This window comes from Harpia harpyja, chromosome 6 (assembly GCF_026419915.1).
Source record: "Harpia harpyja isolate bHarHar1 chromosome 6, bHarHar1 primary haplotype, whole genome shotgun sequence".
NCBI lineage: Eukaryota > Metazoa > Chordata > Aves > Accipitriformes > Accipitridae > Harpia > Harpia harpyja.
The window spans coordinates 60520242-60532848 of NC_068945.1; the positions used below are offsets into that span (position 1 = coordinate 60520242).

The following is a 12607-nucleotide window of genomic DNA, read 5'->3' on the forward strand; positions in this document are numbered from 1 at the left end:
ACTGATCAGTACTACAAAGGAAGGTAAACTTAAAGAAGAGCTAGAATTTGCATAAACATATTTATAACACTTTACACATTAATGATTTCATATTCTAATTCGTACAAATACCTAGCTAAATGTTACAGTGCCTCTATCACATTTACCTACCCCATTTCTGAGATACAGAGACTGTGGAGGGTACTTTGAGTTTAAAAGACACAGCTAAGATGCATCCAACAGTTCAGTCCATCTGCTATACAGAATGAGCAATGCCTTTTAATGATAGCTCTTTCCAGACAGTTAAAACAATACATTTGATAAATATTTTTAAATATATAAAAATAAAGGAAATTACGGAATACCACAGTGCAGTCAGTTGCACAACTATGCTTGCTGTCCTCTCCTATTCACCATCTCAGAATGCAAGTGAGCACACTGCACCAGAGATTAAAAGGGGGGAACACACCAAAATCATTTTGAATCAATGTACTGAATGGAATTTGTCCAATACAAAAAACTTGATTAAGTTTTTAAAGGATGAAATAAAAGAGTATGAACCTGTTTTCTGGAAAAATGTTGTGCAACACCTAGGAAGTAATAATTTCAAATATGACATAAGTTATGTCTATATAAATGCATAAGCCAAAAGCACATGATGCTTTAAACTGCACGTTTGTATGTGCACCTGTATGTGCCACTGTTGCACTAGTGTACTAGGCAGCTCACTGGTGCAGGTTATATGAAATACCTGTTAAGGAGTGGAAACAAATGCATACACAGTCTGCACTAAATGGCTGTATGCTCTAAAACAAGAACACAGGAGAGTAAGGCTTCTTCTCTCCCAAGTACTAATTCTGTATCAAAACTTCTCTTACCTACATACCTACATAAGGACTGCACAGCAAATGTTCGTCAAGATCATAATGAACCTCCAGTCTCATCTGACTTACTAGTCACCAAAACAACCAGTGAACAGTGATAACAAGGTACCTTGCAAAGCATTGTGTATTCCTCTTCTATTCAAATACATATTACTTTTCTCTCTCTACACAGAATTTCCTATTCCATCACTTTGTACATGCAGGTTGAGAAACCATTGGAACAGTGAATTACCCTGTTCCAAAGATCCTGCAAAAAACACCTACTTAAGGAAGAAAAAAAATAAAGACTGAATACAGCATTCAAACTCCCAGGTAAGAGACAACACCCTGGGCAGAATTACTTGCAGTATTCCGGAGTTCCTGAAAGGCTGTTTTTTAGGGATACCATGCACTCTGATACAATACCATTAATGTTACAGTGTCCTATTTATTATTAAACAAATCACTTTTGAATAGCCACTGAAGATATTTTAGCTTCATTATCATCAGTCCAATCGAAGCAGAATTAGTAGATGCACTTTATCCCAGTGAATAGGCAGTGCATAGACACCTGTCTAAGTTATCCTAGCAATCTCACAAACAGATTTGCTTGCTTAAACAAAACAAGAAGGTCTGCCAACTGCCTACAGCACAGCAATGCTGATATGCTCACAATATGGACTCCCACAGTATAGATTAGTCACAATGTTAAAAATCTTATGTTTATTTGCAATCAGTGCTTCTAATACACAAATAGTGATTTGCATCTTAGACTGAAGAATGGGACAAAAAAGCCCTTAATCTCAAAGTCTGTATCCTAAACCACTTGCAACAACAGCAATATGTAATTTTGTCCTGTCGTTCTCCACTTACTGTCTCAAATTTGAGTTTATCCACCTGCAGCAGCTGAGTACAACTAATAGTGGTACACAAAAAAGTCAATTTTTATTTGGTTGTACGGTGAAACTGTCATAGCTGGGGTTATTACAATTCAAGAGCAAAAGTAGTTAATTAGGAAGAACCTAGGGAAAGATTTGAACCATCACTAGCATCAAATTATGGTAGATCGTATTAGAATAAAGTAACTGTTCCCTTTATTCAATTGGGTTTGCATCAGTACGTGTAACAGTGAGATTCTCAGGATCTTTCTCTTAGGATTGTTGTTAGTAAAATAAGAGTGTTTTAATTCCCCTAGCAGTTATCTCTTTCATGCCCAGAACACAGTAGGTACTTAAACTGAAAACTTCATAGCCTAAACAGAAGAAAGTCTTGTTAGTGAAGTACATATTTAGATTATATGTTCAGGTCCTGCCTGTGCCACAGAGCACAGGCTTTCACTTTAAACACAATCTAATTTTTTTTCCTTCTAAATTAGATAATCCATGAGGGAGAGAGGGGAGTGGATGTTAAGATTCATTAGAGCTATCAAAAATAGTTTATTTGGATCTTACTTAAAATAGGATTGTCAAGATGAAACCTGCCTTACTGTAAGTGTCATATATAACTAAATATTGGCCAAGGCCACCATTTCCAAGGATAAGTGATTAAAGTTAAGCATCTGAGTCCTTCTTTAGGAGCTCACATATAGAATGATAAACAGGGATGCACAGCACACAATTCCAGTAGGTACTGCCAGTTGCTTTCCATGTATTAAGTGGTACATTGTAGACAATGTTAAATACACATTAACTAGGTTTTCTGGCATTAGCTACCAACTGGCTTTGTGGTAGAATTAAAGAGAAAAAAAAAAGAAAAGGTTTATCTTTGATTTATAAAGTCCTTCTTAGAATGGGTTTTGGATACTGCTCATTTCATGTAAAATAAACAGCAGTCTTTATCCCAGAAAGTGTATCTATTCAGGACTAAGAAAGTTTACCCTTCTTTTCAGGTATGTACTTAGACGCTTTATACTCTTGACACTAGAAATAGCTCCTAGCTCTTAAAGGAACATATGGAAACAGAGCTACATCCCAAATACCTTGATTTTCTCATTTAGTCCAAAAACAATCTTAGAATGGGTGGGAAGGAACCTTTGAAGGTCACCTGGTCCAACCCCTTTCTCAAAACAAGGCCAACGTAGATTAGGTTGCTCAGAGCAACTTTTAGTCGAATTGAGTATTTCCAAGGACAGAGATTTCAGTCTCTCTGGGCAACCTCATATCTAATCAGAATTCCTTTTGTTGCAACTTGCTTCAGTTACCTCTCATCCTTTCGCTATGCACCTCGGGGATGAGTAAAGGTCTATTTTCTCTGTCTCCTCCCATTAGGAACTTGAAGATGGCAATAGGATTCACCCTGAGCCTTCTCTTCATAAGGCTGAACAAACCTCTCTCTCTCAGCCTCTCCTCATAGGTCAGGTGCTCCAGTCTCCTAACAGTCTGGACAACCCTCCACTGGATTTGTTCCAGTTTGTCAATCTCTTTTTTAAGCTGAGGAACCCAAACTTGGCCACAGCACTCCAGATGCAATATAACAAATGCTGAGTAGAAAGGAATAATCAATTCCCTCAATCTCTTGGCTACGATACAGCCCAATATACTGTTGACCATCTGAAATGCAGGACTTTGCACAAGTCCTTCCTGAATTTCATGAGACTCATGTCAGCCCATTCCTCCAGCCTGACTAGGTGTCCTTGAATGCCAGACTTGCCATAGAGCACATTGACTTCATCTGCCAATTTAGTATCATGCACAAACCTGATGAGGGTCCATTCCTTCTCCTCCTCCAGATCACTGATAAACATATTAAACAGAGTAAGTCCCAGGACAGACCCCAGAAGAAATTCGTGATCAAACCTCCAGACAGAGTACAAATAATTTCCCAGTATCCTTTGAACCCAGTGTTCCAGACAGGTTTTAATCAATTTAGTTTTCCACCCATCTAAACTGTAAAGTCCCAACATTGATATCAGGATTCATAGGAGACCATGCTGAAAGACTGGCTAAAATAAAGATTGAAGACCCCTACCACTGTTCTCCCCTCATCCAGACTTTTTTTTTTTAATTATAAAAGGCAATCAACTTGGCCAAAGCATAATTTACCTGTTGTACATCTATACTGGATATTTCCGTTCACCACCTTCTCCTTCATTTGCCCAGAAATGATTTACAAGAGGACTTGCTCCATGATTTTTCCAGGAACCAAGGTGAGGCTGACCTGCCCTTGGTTCACTGGTATAATTTTTGCCCTTTCTGAAGATGGTTGCAGCATTTTCTTTTTCCCAGTCATCAGGAAACTTCCCCAATCTCCACAACCTTTCAAGGACATCTGAGAATGACCTCACTATGACATTGGCCAAACGTCTCGGTACTCAGAGATGCATCTCTTCTAGTCCCATGGATATGTATATATTGAGATTACTCAGGAGATGACTGACTTGATCCTATTCCATAATTTGGCTTACCTAACACCATCCCTACATACCAAAGCGATGTTTCTAAATTCCTCCTTCATAGCCTGCCCTCACTTCCACTTCTATAGATGTTGGTTTCGCACTGGACCCCAGTCAGGTCCTTGTTTAACCAAGACGGACTCCTGATATATCTATTTATTTTTGTGAGTACTGGGATGGATCATTCTTTCGTTTGGAGGAGACTGTCCTTAAAGATCTGTTAACTTTCATGGACTCCTTTGCCCTTCAGCACTGCTTCCCACCAGATTATACTTCCCAGTTCTCTGAATAAGCTGAAGTCTACTTTCTTGAAATTCTGGGCCTGTGTTCTGTTGCTTGCCTTCCTCGCTCCCCTCAGGTTCTTGAGCTCTGCAATTTCATGGTCACTGCAGCCAAGCCTGTCATTGATCATCATATCCCCAACAAGATTTTCAGGGGTCAGGAGTAGCAATGCCCAGGAGCATATCACCTCTACTTGTCCCATGCAGCATCTGTATTATGAAGTTATACATGGCATCCTCCAGAAATTTCTGAGATTGCCTGTGTTCTGCTGTACCATCCTTTTGTCAGGTGTCAGGGAGGTTTAATTCCCCTACAAGAAGTAGAGTCTGTAATATACAGACTTTGATCAATTGTTTAAGGAAGGCTGTCTACTTCTTCACCCAGTTTCAGAGCCTGTAACACACTCCAAACACAATGTCATGCTTACTGGCCTCTCCCCTGATCCTGACCTGCAAGTTCTCAACTACACTGTTGCCCATACTACAGAAGAGCTTCACGCATTCAAGCTGCTCCTTTGTATTGGCAGCAGTCCTCATTCTCTTCACCTCTACCTGTCTTTCTTAAAGACTTTCTTTCCATCCATCTCAGCACACCAGGCATGTGAGTGACCCCACTAAATCTCAGACATTCCTGTGATGTCATGAAATATGCATCATCTACTACCCAAGCCTTTCCTCTTCACCAGCAAAACTGAGAATAAAACCCGGACTCCCATGCTGTTCACCCTTGCCTCCAGAGCCCTATAGCCACTCTTGCTAGCCTTCAGGGTCTTCCTTCACAGTGTCATTGGTGCCCACGTGGATGAGCATGCAGTGGGAGTGCATAAAGAGCAAATACTTTTCTCTCATTTGTCATAGTTCTAATATCACACAGAACATCATGCTACTGCATAGTATCCAGTACTTTAAAATTTAAAATAACATTGGTTATACAATACTTATCACTGCTGTGTGCAGCTTTTATTAGACTCTTACAACTTGTGCAGCAATACATTTGCACATGGTTTAAGCTCCATTTCAGAAAGAGAACTTCTCATATTAAACATCTAGTGATTTCACAAAAGAAAACAAATTACAAAATTCTGGTTGAACATCTTCAAGATTATATTTGAGTGGTTCCTTCAATCACCCACCCATGCACTGTGGCAACATGCAAAACATTATGGGATGTTTAATGAAAGGATCAATAGCAGGGAAAAGGAAGGATCAAAGTTGAAGGGGAAAAAAACATAGTAAAACGAAAAGAAGGGGGAATAAAAATGTGGTTAGTTGCATGTAAGCAGGCTGCCAGTCAGTGCTTTTGTCTGGCCAAACCCTGGGCCTCATCACCACAATCTGAGATATGTTACTACACTGTATTCCTGACTATTTTTCTTTGTGAATGCACTCTTTTGTGTGCAAAACAATAGCTAACATCAAGATGGGCTCACTGTCAAGTAAAACAGAAAGTCCCAAGGTTGGATACTGGGCTGTCTATAGATCTGGACCAGCTAGGAGAGACCTGTGTGAGAGCACATGTGAGGGTGTTTGTGTGACATGCTAGAAATCTTTAAACCTCATTATCTGGCAAGTAAGAACAGGATCAAGCCCTTTCTTCACATTTATATGAGAACAAAGGCACAGTGTTTCTGTCTGTGTGCATCTGTTGACTATGTCTGTACTAAGGGAGTAATTGAGTGTGTGTGTGTGTTTGTACTGATGACACACTCTTGGCCTTGCTACTGGGTGGACTTCAAACAGGGAACCACAGCAGCTTTAGCTCTAGTGGACTGGGAGGAAAACTCCCTCAGGCCCTGAAGTCCACTTCTCTTAAAAGTTTTTGCTCTCTATAAATAAGCATTCAGATTATCAGAGTCCTTATCAGCATTTTTCCACTAAGCAATTAGATTCTAGGGTAGGATTTAACTAAATTGGAATGCTTACATTTAAGTACCTACAGACACTACATGTGAGCTAAGTGTTCAGACTCTCCTTGTAGTTGGAGGAGAGCCAGTCCATAAAACATAAAGGGGGAGTCAGGTGAATAACAGATTGGATTCAGTTGCGTAAACATGTTATATGCCACTTAGACTTCAGCTGCCAATGCAGAGAGATGGAGATCTTTTATAAGATTTATAGTTTATTTTATAAAATCTCAGTCATATCTGCCAGCCCTACCGTAAGGCATATTAAATGGCATTACGTATCTACCTGGGGACACTTGACTCAAGGGAGCAGTGTATACCTCAGAAAGTTAACCGGCTTGGTGTAAGCTTCCATTAACTAAATGGGAAGCCAGACAGCCAACTTGCTTAAAAATTACATGTCCCCGTGCCTTCGGCTGAATCTCAGTTTAAGCGTCTTCTTGAAAGGTAAAGTTTATAAGCCTTTCTTATAAGTGCTCTCTTATAGTACAAGCCCCTGGCAGATACATCCAGTGCAAATAACACCTGCAGTTAAGATCAAGAATACAGTCTAAGCTTCACAGAAAAGTCTTTGTAACAGCTTGAGGCATGGAACAAAAGGACTATGATGTGAACTGTTTCAAATACTACTTCTGAAAAATGATCAAGCCACTCATGGGCCAGGTGGCAGGAGCATATTTTTACAGATTTGTTGGAATGTTTACAGTATCACAGAATGACAGACTGTCTGAGGTTGGAAGGGACCTCTGGACCATCTGGTCCAACACCCCTGCTCAAGCAGGGCCACCTAGAGCTGGTTGCCCAGGACCATGCCCAGACGGCTTTTGAATACCTCCAAGGGTGGAGACTCCACTGCGTTCCAGGAGTTCAGTGGAATACCATTAAAAAAACTTGATGTTTCACAATAATATAGCACCAAAGTCACAAGCATGCCTATGATCTAATTCAGCTACAGGGTTTCCCAAAGCAGTAACAACAACAAAAAAAATACAGTCACTTCAGAGAACAGATTATGGAACAGCAGCAAACACACTATGAATAAAAATATCCAGCTCATTTCTCTTACTAGCCTGACTGTTACATAAAGATGAGTGTCTAGCTAAAAACATAACTAACTCAAAGAGTTGTAAATTACTACTATAATCTAATCCAGTTTAAAATGAACCTCACCCATATGGGCTTAACTATTTTTTCTATTGCATCCATTGATTTTAGCCTCTCAGATCAGCTCTCACCAGCTGAAACAGAATTTCCACTTTAACAGAACTCACTCATATAGCACAGAGATGCTAGGAGTTGTAGCAGATTTAGTGAAGTTTCTTAACAGTCCATAAAGTCTTTTGGACTAATTCACACAAAGAAGTTCTGAGGCTATGAAGACAGATGAATCTACATTTTCAGCTAAAACAAGCAAATATTCTCTCCCACACAGATCCTCTCCCCTCTTTCATCTCATCCCTCCTTCTCCCCCTCCTCCGCTGCCCTGAAGTATCTACAAGTCATCATTCCATCTATCTATAATTCCCTTAACACCCGTGCTACATTTACAAAAATACAAGTAAAAATAATCAGCTATAACTCAGAAGCCACAGAAAGAAGAGAATCAAAGAGTAGCAGAGCACTCCCCCGAGGTTCTGGTAGGAAAGGTGGAGTATGACCTTACTGAGTTCTCAACTTTGCCCATTACCACAGCATCTTTGATAGTCCTATGATTGTAGAGAAGACTAAAATATTTTATCATACAAATAATGGATTTATGCAGAGATTTAGAGTAAATATGCACCTATAGGGTCTATGCTAAATAAATGGATGTTCTCTCCTTTCCTTCACGTTCTTCCTGTTGACCTACAAAAGTGACTTTTAAATTCAAGATTCATCTTTGTAAAATGTGGTCTAGATGCTTTTTAGGCCTTCCAATAGGAAACTTTCTGAGTTTGCCTGCAGCAAAAACATAATGGAAGAAAAGCCCTACAAATTTGAATCTTTTCCTCCAAGTTAAAGAGGTAACTCTCTCCCAGTTTCATTTACACACCAAGATTTCATAGACAAATTCTAGTACAGCCAAGTTTGCTATTAACTATGCACCCCAGAACTAAGAATTCACAAAATAAAATCAGATTAAGGAAATCTACGACATAGCCAAGATTCCACATTCGTTAAAGATATTGCCTTCTAGAAGCAACTCCAGAGCAGCAAATCAAAACTCTTAAGAGACCAAGCTTTAACAACTGCCAGTAGTCTTAGGTTTGAACTTACAGCTCTTTCTGTATCTTCTTAGCTTTCCATGATCCTGACTCAGTACTTCCCTACGGACTAGCTACATTTTTCTATTTTATTTTATTTTTTCAAATCCCTTCCTAGATAAGTCCCTCCCTAACTCCTCAGCAGAACTTCCTGACCCACTCACTTGCCTTTGGTAAAGCTATGGATGTGCTGAATTATTCAGCTGATTGATAGAAATTTTTTCTTTGCTTCCATGGGGATCACACAAATACAAGGGGACTACCACCTTGCCTTATTTGTTGCATTTTTGCCCTACACTGCCTAGGACATCAACTGAGCAGTTATCTATTCTCAGTCTCAAATTTCCTATAGGCAACAAGGAAAGCCATAGGAAGCTTGAGCAGAAAAAAAACAGATGGAAAAAAAAAAAAAGAAAAAAGAGATTTGTACACAAAAAAGTGATAACTAAAAATTAGTATTCTTAGCCAAAACACTGTAGGCATAAGCATAAAATTTCCTTTACAGGGTCAACAGGCTTGTATATAACATTAAAATAAGAGTTTCAAAGGCCAGTTCAATTCCAAACTCCTACTCTTGTCACTCAGCTTCTATTGATTTCCATTTAAAACTCTCATTTTGTATTTACATTTAAGAAATTTTCTGTAAATTAATTGTAAGTAGTCTAAGGCTAGGTGCCTTTAATAAATTTTGATCAAAACTGAATTTGTGGTACAAATTTATTACTTAATACGTACAATAAATGGCAAATGAAATATTTCTTCACCAGATGTTTTCAAGATCCTAGAAATTTCTAGAATTAGTAATTATCTTCGGCAATGAGGCTCACAATACTTCCCAAAAGATCAAAATACCTTACTTGACAGTATTTTTAAGACCATTTTTCCTAAGTCCATGAAACTTCAGGGATGCAAAACAGTAACGTTTAGCAATATGACAAATTAGATATAGCACCCTTCTATGTACACTTACAGAGAATATTACACAACAGTTAAGACTGTAGTAGTAGAGTTGAAATAGTTATTTTTCTTCAGTTTTTATTCCCATCCTTGTTTGTCCTGATAATTGCTTCTTCTTTTTCTTTCCCCTTTCTCAAGTAAAAATTTGAAAGACAATTATTTTGTTGTTCATGAATACCTCCAAGAAACATCACTCCATAGTGTGATGTTATGGTTTAACTCTTTGTGTATAGCTAGTATTCATGATGCTCTAAAACCCCTCACAGAACTGCTGATCCCACTGTTAGAGGACACAGCCAGAAAAAGGTAATCCACACAAGAAATAGAAATTTTAGCATAACCCTAAAAATTTAGTATACATTTTGAAAATACTAAGAAGCAATCTAGCTGATAATATTTCCCATTGGGACAAGCAAAAAAGCCATACAAGCAGTGTTTAATTATAACTTATTATCTACAATTAACCTATTTTATAAAACAATGAATTATAATGAGAGATTATGTTATATAAGACTACAACTCCTTTTAATGTATTATAAACTGCTATGAAGATAAAAAGTATTTGTGTTGCTTATCTGTCTTCTAGCATGTGATTTTTGTGTACCTGTACAGACTTTTGATATTTTTCAAGGAATAAGCAACTCCTAATAATACACTAATTTTTACCTCTCTGCCAGAAGTATCTTTCTTACCATAATTTAAATAAAGTTGGGACCAACAGTACTATCACTTAGGAATTCCACTAAGGAAATTTAAAACAGATGGTTAGTTAGCTGCTACTAGTAACTGTTCAGCTCCTGAGGTGATTCTCTTTTTTTAATTATAAATGGTACTTACTTACATTCACAATTCAATACGGAAAAAGTGCCCAACATGAAAAATTGTAACTAATAAAAGAATTGCTTACCTTAAACTTCAGCTTTCCTTGTGATCTTGATTTTTTTTGTCTTCATATCTAGTGGCTCCAGGTAGCAGTAGAATGAGAATTGCCTATGTCCCTGTGAATGTCCAGAGCAAAGAGGTTAGTCTGTGATATATTGGTCTCTCTAATCTCTTCATATCCTCCCTGGCGCAACTGAGTATTTTGTGTAGCTCTTAATACTGAACACAGATTGCAAAATCAGTGATTCCAACTCAGTGTAGCAGGAGAGTAATTTGATTCCACATACTGTTTTATAACGTAACCGTCTTATATAACGTTCAGCCTATTCAAGATATATTTTACAAAGGAAACCATTATTTTCAGGGCAGGAATACACCAGTGTTATACCTTTGATTGTGTCCTTGACTATTTTATTATGTAATGTTTCAAACAATCCTTTTAACTTAGAAAACTATCAGTAATATAATTAATGCAGTTACAGGCAGCATGTGAACAAAAAAGATTTAGAACATAGCTGGCCCTGATCCAAAAACCTTTTGCCACATGCCCTACTCTCACACACACAAACCCAGCTCTGGACTGCTGCCAGTGCACACTTACCTTTCCTGTCTGAGCTGTTGTCTAAGGCTCTCTTATAACTGATAACCACCATTCCTCAAGCAAGCTAAGGGAATGAGCTATGGGAGGAGATGGGATTTCTCATTCAGTTAGCAACATATCTGTGTGGACTGTTTTTATCAGTGTCATACATTAAAGAAAAAAAAAGTTTTAATGGCTCTACAACTAGCAAAATATGTTTGTTTTCTTCACAATAACTTCGCCAAATTATTTGCCAACTTCTGCAAACTCTTAAATTCATTGAAGGGGCAAAGCTTTTTAATATTCACAGTCTAATATTTTTTACCCACTTTGGTTTTTTTCCCCTCAATTCTCAGTTAGTAGAATTGAAACCAACAAACCCAAACCATAGCTGGAATGAGCTGACCTAGCATGATTGCTTCCAATAGACCAAAGCAGATTACATCACATGAGGATTATAGATTAAGATTACTGTGCTGATTGTGCGAATGCCTATGAGGAGTTCAGATTTTTTTTTTCTTTACTGTAGCTTTAACATTTGGGTGGGCTTATTCAATGTGTTTTTGCATGTATTGTTTGGTCTGTGCATTTGTTATATCATGTTTCCAGTGGAATGAAATTTAGTGTGACAGTTGTTTTCTTATTTCTACCAACCTCCCTCATACAAATCCATAATAGTGTTACACATTCTAGATGGGTCTTAAGAAGCTCCTATAGACAGAAAAGCAGGTAGTGCTGGAATGACAGTCCCGAAGCTGAGATTCAAATGAGGTGGCTTCTGTTTCTACTGTGACACAAAACTGTTTGCGTGAGCAGTACCTAATCCTTTAGAGACAGATATCCTATTGCTGAAATACCTTTAAAGTCTGACCCTGCTTTAGATTATGCCCAGATATACCCATATATATGTACACCCATAGAAGACAAAAACTCACACTACGCACATGTGCAAGCAAATTATCTGTTAATATATAAAAAGCATTTAATATATAAAAAGCATTTAAATATTGTGAAAGTTCCTATAAAAAGTTATAGTATTTTCCCTGATCACATAATCACGTGGTTGAAGCTTATCTTAGACAACTACAGTGTAAAGATACTTACTTTTGTTTTGCTTTAACTCTGATAGTGACCTTTGAATGTATTCTGCAGCTACATGCAAAATAAATAATGCTAAAACTTATGTACATTGGGCAAGGGAGATGTCCTTGCTCTCTGCGAGCAACAGCTCTTCCAAATCATTCACACTGCATTCATTAGTAATGTCACATTTTAACACAGTTCAACAGCTGAGTAATAGTTTGAAGAGAGTTTCTGATAGCCCATCATTATACAAGCCAGATAATTGATTAGTTGTCTCCATTGACTGAAGCTATCAACTTTGGATTGGCAAGCTGAAACGTTAGGTGACATGTTTTCACCTTAATAGTCTCCTGGCCAGTTTCTTACGTTTCTGTTGAAACTAGTAACTTCAGATTGGTTTTCAGGATCTGCTGATTTCCTGTCTCTGGAGTTTGTTGAAGTGGT

The 12607-nt window shown here is 38.0% G+C and overlaps 1 protein-coding gene across 1 annotated transcript in view; it reads right to left on the minus strand.

The window, feature by feature from the left end:
• The window catches only part of PCLO (piccolo presynaptic cytomatrix protein), a 396779-nt gene extending 386142 nt beyond the window's left edge, over positions 1-10637 (minus strand). Inside the window, exon 1 of the mRNA XM_052789184.1 lies at positions 10526-10637. The gene's annotated coding sequence lies outside the window, so the exon portion shown is untranslated. The remainder of the gene's footprint in view (positions 1-10525) is intronic.
• Positions 10638-12607: the final 1970 nt, after the last annotated feature.